We start from the raw sequence: 13924 nt of genomic DNA on the forward strand, positions 1-13924 counted from the left end.
TGCAGGAGAGACCACAGAGCCAGCACCTTTGAAGCATATCTCCAGCAATCCCTTATCTACTGTCACTTACAGCTATGGTTTTGGGTAGAACTACAATTTCTAAAACAGTTAGTTGCAAACTAAGGAAGACTCTGATCACTATACAGTCTATCTGACATGGGTTTTATACCAGATGTGAAACCAGGCTGTACTGTGAGCTTGGCAAAGATGATTGCTGTAGGTAGAAGAGCTACTGTGCTTGTATCAAGAGATGCTTTTGAGGAAATTTCACTTGTCTGCCAGTTAAATTGTTTTGTAATAATTAAGCTTAGAGGTGATCTTTGTGTCCAGGTCTGTGCCTAAGGAAGAATAGCAGAGTCTGATGGCTGGCTTTGAACACAAGAAATTGTTTTATACCAGCGGGGCTGAGCAAGGGTTGATCACACTGGGGTGCCAAAGATTAGATGGAAGATTCTGACAGCTGCCATGACCAGGGAAATTTCTGTGTAGGACCACCTCTAAGTTAAACCAACAGGGACAGAGCTGGATGCAGGCTCTCACAGTGCACTGATGTGCGGTGCTCTCACAGCTCTGCTTGAGTGTGTGAAACATTGGCTTCTTCTCAAGCCTTTCCCTAGTAAGAAATGTGGCTTTCATGTTGAGTGTTAGCTCAGTTCTGAACCACAAGTGGTCTCCTGTACACCATATAACAATATATCCCTGGTCAGCATTTCACCTGTTTAAGAAGCCATCCATTTCCACCTCTAAGTTAATCAATGGAGCTGATGTATGTCTGATGTGATATCTGAGCAATATTTGAGCATTTCCTCAGGAACTACTTTCTTTTCCTAAAGTAAGCATGGTCTAGCAGCTGGTTGACAAAATTTCATTGATCTCATCCATTATGTTCCTACTGTGCACAGGATGTGCACCAGAATCTGAAAGAAAACTGGCAGTTGGGAGAGATCAGTTCAAAGTCCCAGCAGCAGAAATCTGGGAACATTCCTGATATTACTTACTGTAATTGTTGGTCATAGACATAATGATTCATTCAGTAAAGTCAATTCAATTGTCTGGCATAGACAATGTCAAGGTGACCTGACCTCCATAGCATTCATACTTGTTTTCATTCCTTGTTCCAAAACTGAATTATCAATATTTGCCACTATATCATATCAATGTTCTGCTAGGCTACAGTTTGTGAAAGAAGTCTAAAACATCCCAGTGAGAGATTCATGGGAATGAGCATTAACATTACTCTACAAGTAAAGCAATTCCCATTTTTTCCAAGGCTTTCCTGGAACTTCAATTTCATGAACTGCAAAAACTGAACATATTTGAGGTCAAGAAGATGATGGGTTTGTATACAAAGCCTGCATCTGCATCCTCTTTAGAGAATGCCTTCAACTCTTCTTTGTGGACAGATCTTGGGGTCAAATTAGCATTTCAAGCATTTTGTCCTCTGCATATAATAAAATAAACAGTGCTCTTTGATATTGAGAGATATGCAAGGGAATACATAGCCGAGGAAGATGTTGACTGGTGAAGATGACAGAAGCAGAAAAAAATAGATGTGGAGTAGTGAACAAAAAAAGAAGGAGGGGGAAGGTGGGAAGGCAGCAAGCCAGGGAAAGAGCAGAGGCAGAAGCAGTGATGAAAGGGAAGCAGAGGAGAAAGCGATATGGAAGTACAGCTAAAATACAAACACAACAATCTTTGTTTGGAGCTGTCTTTAGACCCCTAAATGTCACAGCTATTTCAGAAACAGAATGAAAACTATGTAGTCTAGAGAAGACATACACTTCCTGCCTACTTATGGCTCAAACAGTACGACTTATATATGTCTGGGTGACAGCATAAAAGACTTGGATCAATACCTACTCTGGTCGAATCCTAGGAAATTCCAGTTTTAGCATAACGCTCCATATAACTTACCAGTGCTTCAGAGAAACTTAAAAACCTTGGTATCCTCTGGGACAACGTAAGCAACGTAGCAGTGACATCACTGAATACGCAGACACTTTAGGACACAATCATAGATTCTAGCATTGTTTCTGCGACTAAATTGTACAGAAAAACATGTGCTGTAGAAAGCCAAATAAAAGAGGGCCTTGGGGTGTGTTCGGGCAGCCATCATCCACCCTGCTCATTATGCAACTTGATGATGCTGCTTCATACTCCCAAATGTTTGTCTCCCATACGAATCTGCTATAGATGAGGTAGCCTCAAGCAAGAGGAGTGTAAACACATCGGTATCACCCCATCCTAGGGCAAGAAGACTGCCCACACCAGTCTTTTCTTCAGCCCTCCATGCCAGGAAAAGGGGCAGCCCTTCTGCTGGACTGCAGCATTTGGGGATTGTCTGTACCTCCACTACCTGGTGGCTTCACAGCAGAGTCCATGGTGATGAACTTGGTAGTAGTAGCTCAAATTACAATATCTTAATGGCAAAGCTCAGTTCAAAGCAGAAGATGAGAGAGTCCTTCTTAATTCCTCTCCAGTTGCTTCACCCCCACTGAAAGCCAGCTGCAGTGGTTCTGCGCCGAAATCATTGCTCCTCCATGTTGAAGCAAAGAACCTTAACCGCAGCCCCATAAATACTGCATGTTCATAGAGCTCTTGTTAACATCTCGTTCATACATCTCATTAAGAAACCAGGATGGAAAAAATACAAGACTTCAATCTTGGAGATAAAATAGTGGATTTCTTGAGATCAGAGTAAGATCTCCTTTGGGGTGCAGTTATAGAAGTTTATGCCCCCCTCTCCCACACGTGTACAATCTCATTCCAAGTCAGGATACTAGATTACATGCAGCATTTTCTCTGACAGCTCTTTTGTCTGGTTTGGGTTTTTTTGGCTTTTTTTCCTTACACTTTACCAAGCTTTTTTTTTCCTCACTACCCATTTTCATCTTTTCTCTCTCAATTATTTTTCTTTCAGATTTTTTCTCTCTGCCAAGAGGTGCAACTCTACTCAGTGGAGCATGTCCTTTCCCAGGCCTCCAAGATCAACTTAGTTAGCTGCAGGCTAGCTTTGAGACATGGGAAAAGTCAACATCAAGCAATGGGGTTTCCACCTTTTGGCAATCCATGAAAGCAATGTACAATACATGTACTCATCTCCCTCACTATTTCCATGGCTGTTAGACTATTTTTACTATCTGGTTCCAAGAACAAATAGACATAAGTGTAGTTCTAGGAACTATAGAGCACTACAACCAGGGGGATCTGTACTCATCACAAGCACAGCAGCTGAAATAGCAGAGAAAGATAGAGATACAGGGAGAAATGGGAAAGTCCAAGTGAGAAAGAAAAAACAAAGCATGAAGGGAAAAGCAAAAAAGGAACAAAGAGGCACACACAGGAGAGGGAGAGAGCAGTGAGCACAACTGAGATAGCCCATGTTTATGGACCATATTTATATTTATTTTGAGCATGTATAAGCAAAAAAGTTAGAGCAGAGCAGGAAGACATCCTCTAACTTACAGCCAAAGACCATCCTCACATTCTGCTGCCTCAGTGCAGAGAGTGGGAGTTCAGGTACCAAGGGCTGTTGAGAAACAGTACACTCCAAGGCCTGGATGGCTGGCTGCACCACAACAGCTGTACGCTGCACCTGTCATCTTCTGGAGACCATGAGGTTCTAGGCATTCAGATACCCCTCTGATAAGGAGGGTCTGTGCCTCACTGACTCTAATGCTACTCAGGAAACAGCAAACACCTGCATCTCTCTAAGCACTGGAGACCAGTAGAGGAGCTGCACTATCTTCCTGTTCAGGTAAATATGCTGTAATTTCAGAGTATGCTTGAAAGAACCTTGCTAATAACTTTAAATAACTGGATTTTTTTGGTCACAAGATAAGGAAGCCTGAATTAAACAAGGGTTACCTCATACAGTGCAACAAGCAAGAATATTTCTAGAGATAAGAATGAAAGCTTCCTCCCCCCCCCCCCCAAAAAAAAAGTACCACTGTTATCAGGCAGCTGTGAATTACTACTTGCCTTCTTTCTCAGGCTATACTTGCCTCAAGTCCTGCCTGGAAAACGTGGGGAAATGAGATCAGTTTTGCTTGTGGTGGTTTTTTTTTTGTTGTTGTTGTTGTTGGGTGTTTTTGTTTTTTTTTTGCGTTTGGATGGTTGGTTCGTTTGCTTGTTGTTGGTTTTTGGATGTGAACCCATAATTCTTCAACGCCTTCCTCTAATCTCCATCTTGTTGTTTTTGGAAGCTCACAGTGCTAACAGTCTATTTATAGTTGACTGGTTTTGTAGTTTATCTCTGCTATAACACTGTGTCCTTTGTTCTCACTTCACAACACAAACCAGAAGGAATCCTGTATGTCTGGGTTCTTACCTTCTATTTGATGAGCATGCTTTAATAATAGGAAGGACAAAGCCACTTCCATGTGGCTGTTTAACTGGGCATACACCCTCACTGTTCATGCTCCATCACCTAGCACACTACCCAAAATGGGCATTTTTTGTACGTATGAACCTACCACAGGTTATTTTAATTACTTTCAGTTGTTTTAAGGCTCATTTGCTTTGAAATGTCATTACATTTACTACACTAAATTACTATATTTCACCTTCTTTGGTTAATGCTTCTGAGCATTTAAGAATAATTAAAAAAAAAAAAAAAAAAAAAAGCGCAAATATGTAAATAGATGATGTGAAGACCCACAGCAGGACTGATTCAACAAACATTTGAAAATCAAGGCAGAAAGGGAACAGCTATTGAGATCCTGAAATTCTGAGCAAGCAGATGAGCTGAAACAAAGGCCAGTTCAAGCCCAGTATTTCTCAGAAGTTGCAGCATTCACATCCATTTTCCTGTGAAATAAACCATGCAGTGACTGGGTGCAAAGTTTGTCACCTGTGTCTTTGGGAGCTGGACTAGACAAAATAATACAGTGTGAGTCTGGGGCAACAAAGTGATACAGGAAACCACCAAGACCAAACAAGGGGTAGTAGGTAGCCCAGCTTCACGCTGGGAAGCAGGGAGGGGACCCCTACAAGGCAGTACCAACAGCTGCTGTGTCCCTGCAGAGATGCCTACAAGAGCTCTGTGGGGCAGCTGGCATTCTTGGCCCCACCTATTTGTGCGTCTACACTGAGCTGAGGAGATGGCAAGGACCAGCTTCAGCAAACAGGCTTTTACTGGATTAACTGTCAGATCCTTGAAACTGAGATTTCGGAGGCTCATCCAGACATGAGCTTCATTAAAAGATTATTTAGAGGATTATTTCATACAGTATTTTTAGTTCAGTAGTTTAGTATTTTCATATGCTATTTTTTCTTCCCATAGCTGAGGTGAAGTAGAAGAGGTCAACTTCGGTTTTGTTTAATACATAAAACAGCAGTGTTGCCATATCATCTCCACATAAGCATCAGCAGCATAGCTTCTGGCACCATCCCAACCACTCAACTTCTAAATACCCAGCTGCACACAGCACCAATCCATGCTGGGCCCACATAGCTGCTAGTATTTCAGCAGGGAGTTAGCAGCTCAAAGGAGTTGCTGACCCAGGCACAAAACACAGAGGCTACCATACCACAGATACCAAATAACTGCAAAAACCAGCAGAACCGGGGATGGCAGGTTAGGCTCAAATGGGAAAGTCTGTGAGGAGATGAGGATGGTGGGGAAAAACAACTGGTCTGTGGCAGGGGAGCTGCCGTCCCAGAAAGCATTCAGGATCTCCCTGTCTGCTGCTGCACAGCCTGTGACACAGTGTCTGAGTTCACCTGGTGGAGGTAGGTGGACAGCAGCCTGCTTCCTCTGCACTGCTCACCTTTCCCAGAGGAATGCTGTGTGCTTGTGCAAGCCTTAGACTGAGGGTTCAGAGAGGCTGCACTGATGGCTGCAGTCACAACTGGCCCAGTGACATGGCTGCTCCCAAGGGGCAGCTGGGGTGATAGCCTGCACATGGAGTCCTGATGCAAGATGAGGCCTGAGGTAAAGGTCACTGGCTAGAAAAAAATTGATTATAAGTCAGTGCTGGAAGAAGAAGCAACAATACATGGCACCAAACTCAAATGGGAACATGACACACAAGCGCTGTGACCTCAGAACCAAGGAGGAAAAGAGGCTGAACAGGAATGGACCACAAAATCTTCACCACAGCACACTCTGAGCTTACTGGGAGCCATGAGAATGGGAGTTTGCATCACCAGATGCCACCATAGTGTCACCGCAGTGCTCCAGATACGGCACAGGAAATTGTTTTTCTATTGAATTCTCTGTAACTGGAAACCCCAAGATAACCACAGTAAACCAGAAGTTTAAACAATGTTCTTGTGTGTTACCATCTGACTTAACAGTTGCCACCTGTAAATAAGAGCACATACGAGTCTTACAGGATGTTCTAGGTAAAATCAGAGTTTAGGAGGCTGACATGTATTTCTCCCCACTGGGTAGCTGTCATATTTGATTTGAGCTGGGTTCAGATTTGTGGCCTCATGGTAGCATGGTTCAGCCCTACAGAGGACCAGCATGGAAGGACAGTTGTGCTGAGGTTTGCACACCCTACTCTGTCCAAATTCATTGAAGAAGATGCTGTCACCTGCCTGGCACATTCCTTGACAGATGTATTTCTATCCACTATTCCTCTTGTGTCTTCAGAACTCAAGGAAACATTTCTCAATGACTTCAACCACGTGTATAAACTTGCATGGTTTGTCCAGAAAGTACTGAAGAGACTTTCTGGTGAAGTTCCTCCTGGTCTACTGGCTTGGGTATCTCCTGTCATCCTGGGGCTGGCAATGAGACCCATGTAAAAGCAGAAATCTGGCATACACCCTATATCATGTGCACTAATTCAACAGAAGCACGTGTTTATTCAAAGGCAATGTCAGCGTTGTGTACTGTGCAAGCTGGGAACTAGTGCTGGCATTATTGGTGTGTTCAATTCTGCTGCAGGTCACAGTAAAGACTTATCCAGAGATCAGGTAGAAAAGTTGACATCCCAGAATCTTCTGCTGCATTCAAGGATCAGGTGCAGTTAAATATTGACATTGCTGCAATGTAGTTATGACCTGGTCTGAAAAAGCCTGCAAAAGCACATATTCTCTGTGAATAGTTGGTAAGCTGGATGCTCCCCACAGATATAACTCACTGTCCTGCTAGCAACTTCCACTCTCAGGGACTCATAAAAATGAAACTGAGGCTCTGAATTTCCTGGTACAGTCACAGTCCACTTACTCTTACGTGTCATCCTCATGGGAGCAGCCCAATAACTGACAAGTCACTGGAATCCTGCATTAAATGGATGTCTTGCTCAATAGAACTGTCACAACACACATTTTATGAGGTCATTCAGTCCAAGATACTTTTCTGCAGAACAACCTGTGCACTGCAAAACTGTCTGCGCTGCTGGTTCCACCACCTCAGCCTGGGGAAACCACCATGGGTCCAGAGGGATGTACTGTTCTTCTGCTGTCACTTAAACTAATGTGCATGACTTGGCACCTCCGCTCCATTTACTCAAAGAGGGTCTTCCACTGGGAGCTCTCCCAGCTGCAGCTATCCAGTTCCTCATACCTCAAAAGCAGACACACTCCAGCCCCATAGTAACTCTATGCTGGATTTATAGTACACTCGTGCCAAGTCCAATGATCGCATTCTGCTCACTCCCTCTGATGTAAATTGGCTGGGGTTTCCCATGGCTGATCACTTCAGAAGCTCAGATATCTCACAAGCTGTTCATTCAAGAAGGCAACCAGCCCTACAGATGCTCAGGGGTACCAATATGATCTCACTGAAGCTCATGGGTAGTTTCTTCCCACCTACCACCACCCTGAAGGGGATGTCTAATGATGACCAACATCTACCCACTGCCTTGCTTCTTTCACCAGAGGCAGTAACTGAGGCACCTGATCAGTCAGAAGGGCAGCTTCTAAGCCTGCTGGGCAGCACAGCAGTACTAGTGGCCACTGGGGAAGACTCAGTCAAAAAACATCTGTCTCAGATTCCTAAGTCATATTCCATACATAATGTTTGGCTTCAATGCTGCCTGCTAGCAAGCTTCCTTGCCTTTCATTGTGGACAACCTTCAATTCTCAGCCCAGACTCTTTAGTCTAGTCAGTCACACTGAAGTTACAAAGCCCTGGGGATGAAGGGAAGGAAGGCTGTCCACATTCATAGAACCATAGAATGAATCATAGAATGGCCTGGGTTGAAAAGGACCATAATGACCATCTAGTTTCAATCCCCCTGTCATGGGCAGAGTTGCCAACCACCAGACCAGGCTGCCCAGAGCCAAATCCAGCCAGGTTTTTTGGTTTGTTTTTTTGGTTTTGTTTTGGTTCTTTTTGAAGCTGCCCATAAACGTGTCAATTCCACCAATCATTTGCTATAAAAAGTTCAATGTCTCATCTTTGGTGCTTGTTTAACTATAATTCTGTACATATATATACAAAACCACACAGGGATAGCTGCTAGATTCTTCCAATCCTTGTCCTTTCGCAGTGAAGTTAAAAAATATTTTAAAAACAGAGTCTGGATTTACAAATAGTGCAGAAAAACAAAGAAGACGGTGCCTTCTCTGATTGTAACAGTCCTAACAGAAATTTTTTGTGCTATCATTATCCCTCCAATAACTGCTACTATTAAACCAATACAAGGCTGAAATACAATTCACGATAAATCTGTAGCATTCAGCTGAATAATTCTTTATATAGGTGTGTCCATTTTGGCATTAAGCTCCTTGGCAGCTTTCTTTATCCTTCTAGATGCTGTGAGATTACATTTGCATTATCTCATGTGTAGTTGCAATAGGATTTGTGGCACCAGCATGTTTTATTATCTTCCAGAAGTGCAGATGGACATCTAAATATTCACTAAACCAAACTAAAAGACACCAAAACCCAAAAACTAAAGCTAAGGTATGGAAATGAAAGAGTGTGATCTCTCAACTTCTCTAGTAGAGAAGACTTACGAGCACCTTCCATAAGAGGTAGTGTTGGAAACACCATCCTCTGCTGGGGCAGCACCTGTATGGTGCCAGAGGCAGCAGACCCAAGCTGAGCATCTGGTCAAACTGCTTTCATAGCAGCCACCTTAAAAGCAGGGCTGTTAGAAATGCAGAAAATCAGGTCTCAGAGTGTTATGCCACATTTTATCCTAATAGGACTGGCTTGAGACAGTCCACCACTCCAGGTACTTGTATATTGTTGCCTCAAGGATTTCATCTGGATGCCCAGGACAAGGGCTGCAGGAACAGTCAGTAGGATCTGCCACAGGTTGAAACAGAGCAAGATGAGTTTAGGGTCTCCAAGGAGGACAAATCAGTCTTGAAGGACAACAGCAGCATCTTCCCATGATCCCCTGATCCTCTCCATCTTTCTGGGGTTGGGGTATTTTGCTCCAGAGCAGTCTTGTCTTGTGATTCTGCAGTTCAGCCTCTCCTCCATGCACCCTCCTGTCTCTCAGAGAAGCAGCCTCTTCTCCACCCCCAGCAGGGCAGGTGCTGTCCCTACTCTACAGTGTGCAGAGTATGAACTGTAAAACAGATACTGCCTCAGCCCTTGCTGTGTACCTAAGAGTGCAGTTACCCAGCACATTGCCTCTAACAGCAGAGTTGGTGCAAGCTAAATTTCTCCCAGCAAAAACCTATGTTATGCTGCAGTCTCTACATGTCCACTCCATCCTCACTCATTTGTCAAGATCCGTGTGTAGGATCTAGCTTTGTAATATCTGTATTGTTTGCACTGCTGGTCTCATGCTGAGTTCCGTTCCCCTTAGAGCTGGTATCAGCAGTTCACATACACAAAGGAAATAAACCTGAAACTTAGAATGCAAGCCCTCTGGAACCAGGCTAGTAATTTTCCAACCATGAATGGCAGGTGATCAGGAGACTAAAGCTCAGCACCAGCATGCTTCCCAGCCATGTGGCTGGATGTGATAGCAGAATGGGCTGAAACACAAGGATAGCTGCAAACAGCCCACACTGGCCCATATCAACATCAGGTACAACCTCACCTCTGTCTGAAAAGAGCCTCACCCTCCATGCAGCTCTTGGACAAGTTCTGTGAACTATATGGGTGGGTGGGCATGTGCAAAAGCTCAGATCACCACTGAACAAAACCCATGTATTTTTCCTGAAGTGCGAAGCACACCCTTTAGACTCTGTACCAGTAGTTACCACCAGAACTCTTTTCTCCCCATAGAAGTATGTTATCTCCACCCCCTCCGATAAGAGCAGCTGCCCATGTCCCAGGTGTGCTGCAGGGTGACCTTGCTGTCTCCTTGGTGAGCCAGAACAAAACAGCAGCACCCCCTGGCACAGGTGCTCAGCATGCTGAGGTGCTGTGGTGCAGCATGAGCATCCGTCAACCCAGCCATGTGTGGTCTCTGTGCCCCAACACCAGTGGCAGAGTGATTCAGCCATGCTCCCACCCACTGCAAAAGCAGAAATGCAATGTTCAGAGGGCAAACTCCAGCTGCAGATCACACTGCATGCCACAGCAGAAGCTGAAGAGTGAGGACTGTGCACTGAGTTGTCATAAGCAGAGCTACTCCCGCGTTGCACAATACTGTGTGGTAATTAGTGATGAGAAAATGAGCTCATGTAGAGACTTGTGGATTTAGAGGCGGGTAATCCAAAGATAGAGGGTTTTTTTGCCAAATACAGTGTAATTATCATCTAAGAAAAATGTGTTAGTACTAAGTGAACCAACCATAAGGTACATTCTGTTTCTCTTTCTTTCAGTTATGTAATGCATTCTTTAGATGTAAATAAATACCAAGAACAAACACTTGTTTCTTCAAATAACTTAGCCTAAAAACAGAGGTGTGTAGGCTCCCTCTATAGTCAGCTCTTGGCTTTTAGATACCTAGTTCTCACCTCTGGGTCTGAAAACCTGAGATCCTGTGACGGAAAACACTGGTGAGTTATGACACCTGGGCTACCCAAAATTTTTTTTTTTTGCTTTTTTGCATTTTTGACCTACACCTTTCTCCCAAAAGGATTCACAACAGATCAGGTGCTGCGAGCAGTCAGCATGTCAGCATAGCCCCACTCTGAGCCCAGCACTTTATGTCTTAGTTAACTTGCCAGAAATGTCTTCATGCGTCAACACCTCATCCAGATGGCTGCTAACAGCTCTGGGTGCACAGTTCTTCTGTCAATCACCTTTGAAGGCTTCTACTATACACCTGTCTTTCTCTGTTGACTAGACAGGCATGGACAGCAGGCATGGACATCTAGCTCAGACTGTATTGCTCAGCACTGACATGGCTGAAGTCAGCTGAGGTGAAGCCCTACTGAAAACTGAAGCTATGTGACAGCTGGGCTTGTCACTATAAGGAGAACATCTAACAAAGGGCTCTAAAATGATGAAGGGTCTGGAGCATCTCTCTTATGAAGAAAGGCTGAGGGACCTGGGCATATACAATCCAACAATGAGAAGGCTTGAGGTGATCTTATGAATGTCTACAAATATCTGTATGGAGAGTGTCAAGAGATTGAGGCCAGACTCATCTCAGTGGTGCCCAGCAATACGATGAGAGGAAACAGGCAAAAAACTGAAACACAGGAAGACTGAACACGAGGAAAATCTTGCGTACTATGTAGGTGATGAAGCACTGGCACAGGTTTCTTAGAGAGGTTATGGTGTCGTCTTCTCTGGAGATATTCAAAGCCCACCAGGATGCAATCCCGGATAATGTGCACTAGGGGAACCTGCCTGAACAGGGGCTTAGGCTGGATCTCTTCCAACTTCAGCCATTCTGTCATTCTGTGACCCTGTCCTTTGCTCCATGTTCCAGCCTCTCTCTACCAGTGGCTCCCGGCCATGTGGTCTGGTCCCTTCCCTTGTGCTGACTCTGCCCCTCCTCAGCCCTTCGCTAAGCCCCTATGTCTGACTACTGCAAGATAAAACTATCCCAATAGTTACTAGGATCAGCATTTACCTAATCAGTGATCTGGTTTTGTTCATGATGTACAGGACTAACAAGAGCCAGAGCTGGTCAGTGGAAAGGGAATAGGAAGTGAGACCTTCACACTAAGAAGTCTGAGTGGCTCTGACTGTCTCATCTACCTCCTCCCTAATGCATAAGCAATGAACCCCAGTGGCAACATGGCTCATTGCTTGTTTGAATGCAGTGATTCTCAAAGATACTCCTGTGAATATGGCATATCTTCCTTAAATCTGATCCTTAGATCAGTACTTGATTCTGGCTCGTAGCATCTCCTATAAAGATCCCTGTTAAATGCTTATCTCCTAACAGGAAACAGAGTTGCAATAAAACTGCATACAGCAAAGCACTAACCGAAAGCACAACTAAGTGATGTGGATAAAAAAATGACTCACCAGAAGGAATTCAACACAGCGATGCTTGCATATAGGTGAGCACCAGAGCAGGCACCTTAGTGGAAATGACTGTCTAAGGCATCTTTAGTAAGTCATTTTAGCCTGAATTCTCAAAGACCTGAAGGCTAACCTCTCTAGAACGCTAGCCTGTTAAATCCTTCTATTTCAGTTTTGATCTTCAGGAGTGAGAAGATGCTTTCAGTTCTTTGATTGTCAGGGCTATTGTTTGACAGCATATATGCTATAATTATACATTACTATTGTGGATTAATTAGACCTGGCTTGCATCTGTATCTAATTTTTTAGAGCAGAATTTTAGGCTTTGTTTCATTCCTATTTCACCCAGCCCTGCAAGCATACATCTAAAGTCAGGAGGGTCAGAGTACAGGAACACATCTTTTGGAAGGCGGACATCTGTATAGTAGGGCACGGTAATGTTTCACTGCTGTAAACTGACGAGATTACTGATTATATGCAGAAAACCTGCCACAGCTGATGCTTTGCTTCATGGACTGCAGGGCAATATGGTTCTTCTGCAGGGCAATATGGTTCTTTTGCCAGATATTCTTTGCTAACAGAACAGCTCCAGCTTTGTTTACTTTGCTCCCTAGCTGCTGTTACACATTATACACTGATTGACATTGTACTGCATCTGCACTAACAAATAAAATGAGCAGGGGCCATTTTTGTTGCTGGAGGCATGTAGCATGGCTTACATCTGAATGCATCATCCTGAACCAGGGTGATCTTTTCCATCCTGGCCACTAGTAGCAGGTTTTGGCCTGTGTCACTGCTCCAAACACATCTGGGCATTGTGAGGACCATGGTAATGAGAACAAGGGAAAGCAGAATGAGGTGGTAAAGATTAAGCAGTATGGGTGTGGAACAGTGCTTTAGGCCAAATAGAGCCTTGTTTAGGTTCTCAGTACAGATGTCACACTGGTAAGCTATCATGCTGTATGTTCATTTGCACTCGGATCTACCAACAGAACTGCATACATGCTTGCTCTCTGCTCCATCCCCCTCAAAAGTGAAAAAAACTCATCTGCAAAACTTCTTAAAGTGATCAAACAAACACACTCTGATGTGCTAAAATGACAGAAGTCATATGTCAGTGAAATTTCCATTCCCTCGTGTTGATGGAATGGACTAGCCAAGGCATGCCCTGCTCCATCTCCTCAACTGGAAGCCCTTGTCCCACCAGCTCAGACACCAATACGTACACTGAGCCCTGCTGAGCTATCAGATGAATTGTCCAACAGGATGGAGGATGGAGTTCAACAGGCTGAGGTGTGCCTCAGCCAGGGAACAAGGCTGGATGCAATGGCTGTTCTTCTCAGGAGTTACTTTCCAAAACAGTTACTGAAGAACTGGAATGTGAGGAGGATGTTCACACAGTGTTTGTTAGAGAAAACCCCTCTGTTCCCCTATGGCTGGTGTCACCAGTCTTATAGAGTCTTGCTAAGATATTTGAGGGCAGCTCGATAGAAGAATCCTCCAGGTGCCATGCAATATCTAAAACTAGCTTACTGGCAATACAAGAGAATTTCTAAGTGCCACTAGAGGTTTTCCAAGGAACACTAGTATACCTTACAAGTGGAGACAACCCTCTGCCAGCAAAACTGGCAGATG

This window comes from Tetrao urogallus (assembly GCF_951394365.1).
Source record: "Tetrao urogallus genome assembly, chromosome: 2".
Taxonomy (NCBI): Eukaryota; Metazoa; Chordata; class Aves; order Galliformes; family Phasianidae; genus Tetrao; species Tetrao urogallus.